Source organism: Eleginops maclovinus, chromosome 9 (genome assembly GCF_036324505.1).
Source record: "Eleginops maclovinus isolate JMC-PN-2008 ecotype Puerto Natales chromosome 9, JC_Emac_rtc_rv5, whole genome shotgun sequence".
NCBI lineage: Eukaryota > Metazoa > Chordata > Actinopteri > Perciformes > Eleginopidae > Eleginops > Eleginops maclovinus.
In genome coordinates, this window is record NC_086357.1 from 2,997,381 (window position 1) to 3,007,157 (window position 9,777).

Here is a 9,777-nt window from a genome sequence, read left to right on the forward strand (position 1 = left end):
GACATGTTTTAAATGTAGACAATGTATTGTATACAATAACTTATTCATTATGGAAGTATCCCTGTGCACGTGTGTGCAAATCTGGTTGCTCATTATGCATGCATGCACAAATACATGCTTTATGGCATACTGTATGTGCATCTGGCAAGCATGTGTGTGTGCAACTACAAAAAAATAGTACGGTGTGTGTGTGTGTGTGTGTGTGTGTGTGTGTGTGTGTGTGTGTGTGTGTGTGTGTGTGTGTGTGTGTGTGTGTGTGTGTGTGTGTGTGTGTGTGTGTGCACGGACACCTGTGATAAAACAGTGTTCTATTGTAGCTGTCCTGACCTCAGCTCATCGTCCTGGAAGAGCAACATGATGTTGTGTGTGTTATCTCATCTCACACTTTGTGCCAGAGCTGAGTGAGATCATTGTTACAGTTTCACCTCCTGACTTTTCTCTCACACACACTGACACATGTTGTACACACACTTGGAGCCCTGCTTGCAGCTTATTCTGACAAAGTCTCCACGACAAAGTCAGAGCTACACTCCACTCATCAACTTTTATTTGCCGAGGATTTGGAGCTCTGGGACAGCTTGGCTCTGGGCTCCAAGTCTCAGTGAAGGTCTGTCTGCAGCCTCTGCCCCCCCCCCCCCCTGCTATATTACACAGTGTGAGCTCAGCTAATGTTGCACAACCCTTCTCTGCTGGTTCTCATCCAACACAAATCCTCTGCCAATGAACACATCTTAGTAGAAACTTTACTTTGTGCCATCTGTAATCCTAGGGAGGTTTCTCTCAGCAAAAATGAGGGCTTCACTGCCCTCCGATAATGAACACTTTGAAATGATCAATAAACAGGACTTATATGTGTTGGTGTTGGAACCTGATCCTTGCTCCTGTGACCTTGCATTGTGCTGTTGAAAAGTGATCACCGGCTGTGGTCTTATTAAGAATTATTAGATCATGCCACGCCTCTTATTGGAGGAACACCAAGCTCAACGGACTGATGGAAATGCTGGTTCAGAGCCAAGACTCAGGGAAAGGGACTGCATCTCCCAGCTGGCTTAAGGAGCAGCTGCATGAAGCGGCAGGAGACACTGCACATGTGTGGAGTATCACAGTTACGTGTTGCACATGTACACATTTTATCCTGGGACACGCAAGTTTATTTATACAGCACCTTTCAACAAAAGGCAATTCAAAGTGCTTTACAAAAATGAAAGACATTAAAAGCATTAACAAATAGTGCAGCGGAAAGACATTATAAAATGACAGGACTGTTTTACTGCGAGTGTTTTTGCTCCAACCTGATCCCATGGTACTTTTAGCTTTCCCTGAAACTATTCCTCTTTCACATTAGTTAAGTTTACCTTGTCTTTCTAGGACTTTTTTTAAGAAATCATTTAGACTTTAATTTTCAAGGTACCCTAAAATAATGTGCTCTTCGGCCATAGAAGTCTGTTGTAGTAGTTAGCTAGTTAGCTGGACGTGCTAACAGTTGCACATGGAAGAAGAGTTTGCCTTCTGTGCTCGCCGTTATCAGGTGCAATTGTTCTCATTTGCTCTTATGTGTGCATGCAGATGGAAATGGCTAAATCTGGCACATTTACATGATGGACTCACGTGCTCAGGTTTTGTAATGTGCATTGTCCCTTCTTAAATAAATAAAAATACAACAAACTACTTGGTTATATTTAGGAAAAGAATGAACTCCCTCTGGAGGACGCACAGGGATTTTAGCTTTTTGGCCATTTACATGCACAAAAACCTATAACACACTACAGGAAAGGGAAACTCAAAAAAAAATAAACATAGAAGAGCATCTTTCTATTTTTTTACAAGACATTGGATGACAGCTCGTTTGAGTCTGATCGACAAATGGGTTTATTTTCTAAATGAAAGGCCAAACGATGGCAACATGCACTTTAGGGGTGCTAATTATATTAGGCACTGAACTGTCACATATCAAATCCTTCATAGGTTTGGTACAACAATGAAAAAAAGAACAAGAATACTCTTTCAGTGTTAACGTACATTTTATTTATCACTAGCCTTGAATTATTACATTTTCCAGTGTCTGTGGATACATGTCTAGTGAAAAATGTAAATAAATATTTGCTGCAGTAAGGGTAGGCAGGTCTAATATTAACAGGGCGATGCCTCAGAACCGCAGACGTCCGCAGCGACCATATGGCCTGAAAACAATGCCTGCAGAGTGTGCAGCGTTCCTGAGAGGATGAATTATCCCTCTGCCCCGTCTGAAAGAGACGACACTCCTCAGGGACCTGCTTCCTCCACACATCTGGATCCCTGAGCTCCCTCTTCTTCTGCTGTCCTTGCGCTGAGGTTATTAACATTAATCTGCAAGGCAACATCTGTGAGCCCCTCTTCATTTCTGCACATTTTGACTCCCGCTCCCCTTTATGATTTGCTGCATGCTCACTGGGCTTACACTAGGCGGCCAAGTCTCAGCAGCCTGCAGATGTTCTCTCTGCTCAGTGTGAGGGGAGAGCAGGTGGCTCCGGACAGCAGGTACACCGCAGCTAGCAGGTAGCAGACGCCACATAGAAAAACATAAACCCAGAAACACTTCTGCAGTGATTTAATTTGACCAATCTTTCCCAACAAACGGTGTTGGAATATAACTAAGTACATTTACTCAAGTAGCCTACTTAAGTAGTATTTCTGTGGCACTGAGTGTTTGCAGAGACATCAAAGGTGTCAAAACCATAAACAGCTAAGGACTTTACAACAGGTTAAAATGACTTGATTGATATTTTCTGTGTGATTTCATTAATTATCTAGCTGGTCTGGTTACATTTTACATGGTTGGAGTAGCCTACCTGTCAGCAGGAGGCGTGTATAAGGTATCAATAGCTGACGCCAGTCACTAGTAGAGTGAGACGTCGGTACGAGTAATGCAGAGCAACACAGAAGCTGAGGACTGATATCCATGTGTTTCTGTTACTGTTCCTACAGGTAGGATGCTCAGAAATCGTAACCGGAATGAAATATGAAAATATTATAACGTGTAAAAGCCTTAGGCTGTGAGTGTGACATGTAGTGATTGTGAACGTGACTTTGAATGGAGACGAGTGAGCCCATAGTAATGAATAGTAGTTCAATATGGCGGGCGACGCTAATGATATTGAAAACGAGCTATGAAACTCTTCTAAAGTGAGAAATGTGCAACAACAAAACCACAAACAGGGATGATAGTTCGAGGCTAGCTCTTGCTAATGAATGATGTGAAAGGATTTAAAAGCTTTATTTGTGTGTGAATAAGCGAAGGCTAATGACACAGATGCTAACCTAAGCCAAGCCGGTGTTCCAGTTTAACTGGATTCCGGTTTAACTGGTTGAGTTTGTTTACCTTTTCCGCCAGATGTTGTGGTTGCCAGGTTCGTCCTTTTCACGTAACTTGTGTGTCTGAAGTGTGACCAGACAATGTAGAAAACCTCGGCGAAAAAACGTTAACATCACCAGTTCATGTAAAATGCACATGTCGAGATCACCTACAGACAACAACAGAAAATACGCTGGCCAAAAAATGAAAATAAACAATATTCATACTCTAGCGACAGGATTCGAACCCGTACATTTGGGCAATATATATCTCAACCAGGAATGTTACTCATTACGCCACCGACCGGCTCAAACGATGCCCTGCTTGAACCATCTAAGTGTTGTCAGTTCTTGTCAGCTGTTTACAATCACCGTTTAACATGGATGAAATAAACCCCACCATGTTAACTGGTGATATTCACAATATGACACAGGCAGACGCTGCCAAGGCAAGCCTCAAAAACGAATGCAAAAGCCATGTGTTACGGACAAAACACTAGCATGGCCATCTGAAAGGATATTGCTTTGGTTTTTGCCTAAAAAAGTGCATATAGTGACCATTACAAAGCACATATCAAACGCTATGAAAATAGCCGCTGTGAGATTCGAACCCAGTCATGCTTTCAGAAGGTATTAATCCACTGCCTTACCACTAATGGTCTGAGCTACTGTTCAGACGTTGAAGCAACAAGCTGAATATTTATTATTGACTATTTGCTTGTAGCTGTTCCCAATTGAGAAAAACTGTCATAATTGGCTACAACTTCATCACTGGATGAATAGAGGCATGGTTCGGCAAGGGACTTTATTTATTTTTTGGCTGTCAAATACATGCAGGACAGTAATCTTTGTCCACAGGTGGTTCCCCCACACAAAGGCTGTGATACCAGCTTTTACAAAGCGTGCACTACGTCTGGAAGAAAATGGTAAAAAAAATAAAATAAAAAACATTACAGTAATCAACTTCAAGTGCTCCAAACTTGTCTTACCCATTGGTCATGGGTGTCATGTCCGCCACACACCCGACAGCTCAGACAAATCATCTGATGTAATCATCTATTACAGATAGCCATGTTATTGGCTGGAATAAACATAGCACTTGCATAACAACTGAAAACAAAGTAGAAACCAACCCGTTTCCTTGATGAGCTGTTGCGCTATGTCCATTCGCAGATGGCTGATCCCCTGCTCATTAAAGGGACCAGCCACTAGTTTCACCAACAATCGACAAAATAAGTCCATCATTACCAGTTTCCAGAGTGTCTGCTTGTATTTCTTGTGCTTGTGGAAATGTAGGGCTGGACTGAGGTGGGGATGGGGACTGATGTGAGGATGGGTCAGTCATTGCGGATGGGGAACCAGTTTGCCATTTGTGGCGCAAACGTGGTGTTGGCTCTATGGCCGAGTTGGTTTATATACTTTATGCAAGGTCTTGCCCTTCTTTGACATTATGTCAGCACTTTTTCCATCCATGCTGACGATTATAAATGGCCTGTCTAAACAGTTATATATATATATCCTTTGCCACCTAATTTGCTAATTGACTTCATCCAGTGATCAATTTCAATGTCATTGTTACTGTTTTTCCCAATTGTTGGGAACAGCTACAAGCAATTTGTCAATATCAAATATTCAACTTACTTTTTCAACGTCTGAACAGTACCTCAGACCATTAGCGGTAAGGCAGTGGATTAATACCTTCTGAAAGCATGACTGGGTTCGTATCTCACAGCGGCTACTTTTGTAGCGTTTGATATGTGCTTTGTAATGGTCACTATATGCACTTTTTTAGGCAAAAACCAAAGCAATATCCTTTCAGATGGCCATGCTAGTGTTTTGTCCGTAACACATGGCTTTTGAATTCGTTTTTGAGGCTTGCGTTGGCAGCGTCTGCCTGTGTCATATTGTGAATATCACCAGTTAACATGGTGGGGTTTATTTCATCCATGTTAAACGGTGATTGTAAACAGCTGCCAAGAGTTGACAACACTTATATGGTTCAAGCAGGGCATTGTTTGAGCCGGTCGGTGGAGTAATGAGTAACATTCATGGTTGAGATATATATTACCCAAATGTACGGGTTCAAATCCTGTCGCTAGAGCATGAATATTGTTTATTTTTATTTTTTGGCCAGCGTATTTTCTGTTGTTGTCTGTAGGTGATCTCGACATGTGCATTTTACATGAACTGGTGATGTTAAAGTTTTTTCGCCGAGGTTTTCTACATTGTCTGGTCACACTTCAGACACACAAGTTACGTGAAAAGGACGAACCTGGCAACCACAACATCTGGCGGAAAAGGTAAACAAACTCAACCAGTTAAACCGGAATCCAGTTAAACTGGAACACCGGCGTGCATTTAGGAAGACATATTTAACATGGGTTTTCTCTGTTACGTTTCAAAATAAGAGTTCATATGGAAAAGTTGATTTCAGTATTAAAGTTTATGACTGTTTTTGGTTAACGTAGAGTGAGACGTCAGACGGTACGAGTAATGCAGAGCAACACAGACGCTCATGACTGATATCCATGTGTGAATGTGAGGATACATGTGACAGTAGTCTGTGAAACTGAAGACAGCTGATGCAATTTCCTTTACTTAACACCCTTCAGAGTCACATGGACCAGAATGCCCTCAACCTGGAAACATCTGGCTCAGATAAGACAGGCTACACATGCATGAGGAAACCCAATAACAACCGCACTGAGCCATACAGTATCACAATCTGCTATAAAAACGCGAAGACTTTGATAAGGCTGCTCGCTCCGTGCAAAGATTGTGTTGAAAATGTGGAGCAGGCTCCGGGCAGAGTGTGTGGGAGAGGCAGCCAGCAGCCTAATTGTGAGTTGTGGCTTATCTAATGGTCTAAATATGCTTTATAAGAGCAGGGGGAGCTTTTGTGTGTACGCCGCAGTTTGGATCACAACAGAGTCTGAATGTTAATAATTGCCTGCGTGATTACATTTACCCCTGGGAACGGAGGTTTGGTGCGGCCTGCTACCACATGAGCCGCCGTCATTAACCGCCACTTTACAGCAGAGAGGCCTCTGAGCACGCCAGACGCACGCCTTCTGCAGTTTAACACATTTCCTTGGCACCACAGAGTATCAGATGATGTGATCTGCCTGCGAAGCAGGCCTGGAGTAATCATGTGAAGCTTTTTACGCCAAATTATGTTAATAGTCACGAATCCGTTCTTATCAGAATCAGAGTCACGCTTACATTTATTTCAACTATTTATTTCAGAATCTGAACATAGAATCTTTCAGCTTTTTCTTAGCTCAGTTCCGCATGTTAATGACAGATAATAATCACTTTTCATCTCAGCATATGTTTTTAGTCCTTTGAGTGAGTAAGGGGCGGCCACTCGGTGTCTGCTAAATTCCAAATGCTTCTACAGTCTGCACATTAACAGCTATTGCCTGTACAACTACCTTTAAGTTTGTAAATATGACATCACCATAAAACCGCCGGTTGATAACTTACAATAAGAGAGTTTCAGTTTAATGTTTTTATTTTAAATGCTTGTTTGCTTGTTTTATTCAGATTTATATTCTGAATAAAACAAGGTTCAAAATCATTATCAGAATCAGAAATCCATGTAACATGAGGCAAAAAGCAACCGATTCAACAGAGCAGAGCGTGCGTTAATACAGAAAATCAATTGTGTACACGTCCATGGAACAGACATAAAAAAAGGAAAGTGAACAAACATGTAAAATACAGTAGCAGTATGTGATAACATTAATAGTGTGCCAGAATTAAAAAGTGCATTGTACAAAGATTACACTACTGTTGACTGTGCTTAATGTAGTGGAGTGGCAGCCATAAACAACAGAGCTAAATAAGCTGGCCTGGGAACTGGAAGGTCACCAGTTCAAGTCCCGGAAAGACCAAGTGCTACCGTGGTGTCCCTGATCAAGGCACCGTTCCCCACACGGCTCCCCGGGCGCCGTAAAGATGGCAGCCCACTGCTTCTAACACTAGGACGGGTCAAATGCAGAATGTTAACTTCCCCTCTGTGGGACCATTTAAGGGTTCCTTCTTTTTTTTAACGAAAATATAACTTATACTTGGAATTGGTGTGCCAACTCTCCACAATTTGAATAGATTTCTCATTTATCTCTAAATTCAAACTGGAGAAAAAGTCTATATAAAAAAACTCTAAATGGCAGTTCTAGTAAAAGATGATTAATACTAATGCTAACTCAGGTGAGAGAAGTAGAGTAGCAAAAGCAAGATGACTAAGTGAGTCACGAAGCAGACGAACACTGCCTCGACCTCTAGCCTCCTCCAGACAAAGTGTTGAAAATGTGATTTGATTGACAGGACTCAACAAGGATGACTTTAACTCTTGCCTCCTGGACAAAGGGTGATTCTTCAGTAGTGTCCCCATGCTGCTGAGCATGGTCTCTGAGATTGCGTTCCACTTTCTCTTCTCCAGCTCTCCTTCATGCTCCACCCCAACAGCAGAGGCATCAGCCTTAGGTTCAGAACGTATGGGGGTGCACTGTGCTTCACTCCTTACTGAACCCTGAGCTTGACATCCATCAACGGGGTTGTGTTGTAAGTATTAAATGGTGAACTCACTCTTGCGTAAGTGAATCTCTCCCTTAAACTCTGACTTTTGAGGGGCGGCTCGTGGGTGAACATGTTGCTATAACTCGGCCCTCGCAGCAGCTTCTATGTTGTATGCCCTCAGGTGACAGCAGGGCGTGCTTCCTTGGGCTTCCCCTCTGGACTGGTAGTTTCCTTGGGGTCCTTCTCTTCTGCAGCGGGACCTGAACTTGCTGTGCACTTTATAGGCAGGGAGGATCTTATTTAAAGAGTCTTTAGGTCGACCTCTTCCCCTGGTGGCTGGCTGGGAGCCATGTGTGACCAGTTCTTGTTCCTTTACATTACTTTTTCTCAGCCTTTCCTTCCCTCTGAGGTGTCTCTGACATATTGTCTGATGTATCCTGGGTAGACACCTTGGTGGTACTCACCTCCACTTTCCTGAGTCGACCTCTCCCGCTTTTTACTTGTGGAGTTATTGAGATAGCTTTTTGCCTCACTAGATCCTAAAAGAAAGGATATCAGGAAGCAAAGATTTCCTTACACAATGCAAATTAGTGTAAACATTAAAGAAATAGCAACACGAAAAAAAGAGTTTAGTAAAAGGTTTTCATGTTCTAACGTACAATAAAGGTCAGATTACATGTCTCACTTTTTTTTAATCCCAGCTTGCTTTTCTCGGCGTATAATGAAAATGCTAAAACATATCTCACTTCCCTATATATATATATAAATATAGGTTAAAAGCTTAACCAAATTAATTTGATCATGACATTTTACCTGTTGATGAACAGTGTTCTTTAAAGGTTGTTTTTATTACAAATTTGCTGAAATTGAAAGTTTAAATATAAAGATAAGGCATTATTTAATGCTGACTTTTGTTGAATTCAGCACAAAGCCACAGACGCAATACACAAAGTTAGTCAAATAAATATCCAATGTGTATTTTTGATTTTTCTTTTCACTTGTTTGTAAGAAGTGCATGAAAGAGCAATGTTTGTAGTGTCTCGCTTTATAGGGTACACTTTTAAGGACTAAGAACAAAGTGTTGAACAACAGTTGACATGGATTAGAGGGAATATTAGGGATAGCTGCTGAATGTTTGATACTGACCGTGAAAGAGACTCTGCATGTGAGAGTAACTGACCACAGAAGCCTCTGGACCAGCAGCAGAGCGAGGATGAAGAGCAGGAGTGATGCATTTAGCTCCTGCAGGGCACTGATGGAGCTCTTGAAGCACTACAGCAGACCCTCGTGTCCTCGGAGACGTGGACAACAGAGACCCCGGCGCTGCAGCTCCATGTGTGTTGCCTCAGAGGTCTGCTTTGATTTCTCAAGTACGCATCATTCATACATCAATACATGATCACAGGGTCACAATGTGGGCCTAACTGACATCAAGGTTCACCTGCTGCTCGATGCTCAACTTTATATCACATTTGGATAATGGTAGTTGTTTGATTATCAGACATGAGCTGTAGGTTTTATTACTTTAGGATGATTTACCACTGCCTTTTATTAAGGTGCGGGGCAGAAAAGGGGATGACACGAGCCTAATGGTTCTAGGCCGGGTGTTCTGATGGGTATTGAGCCCCAGTATGGTCGGCAGCTCCACCAAGTGAGCTATTGGGCGGCACTGTATTTTCAAAAGAAATTAAACATGAAAAGGATTTGATTAAAAAAATCCAAAGGGAGGAAAGATATTACTCAAATAAAAAAATCCTTTGAGGGCTTTTATTTATTTATTGACAACATCTAAACAAGGTATGCATTTAGTTAGCAATACCATAATAACCACGAATAACAGGGACGAGGTGCAACACTTCTTACTGTCATGCATCTTAAGCATGAATTATCGCCTTTTTTATATTCTGTAGAGATACAGTGTGTATT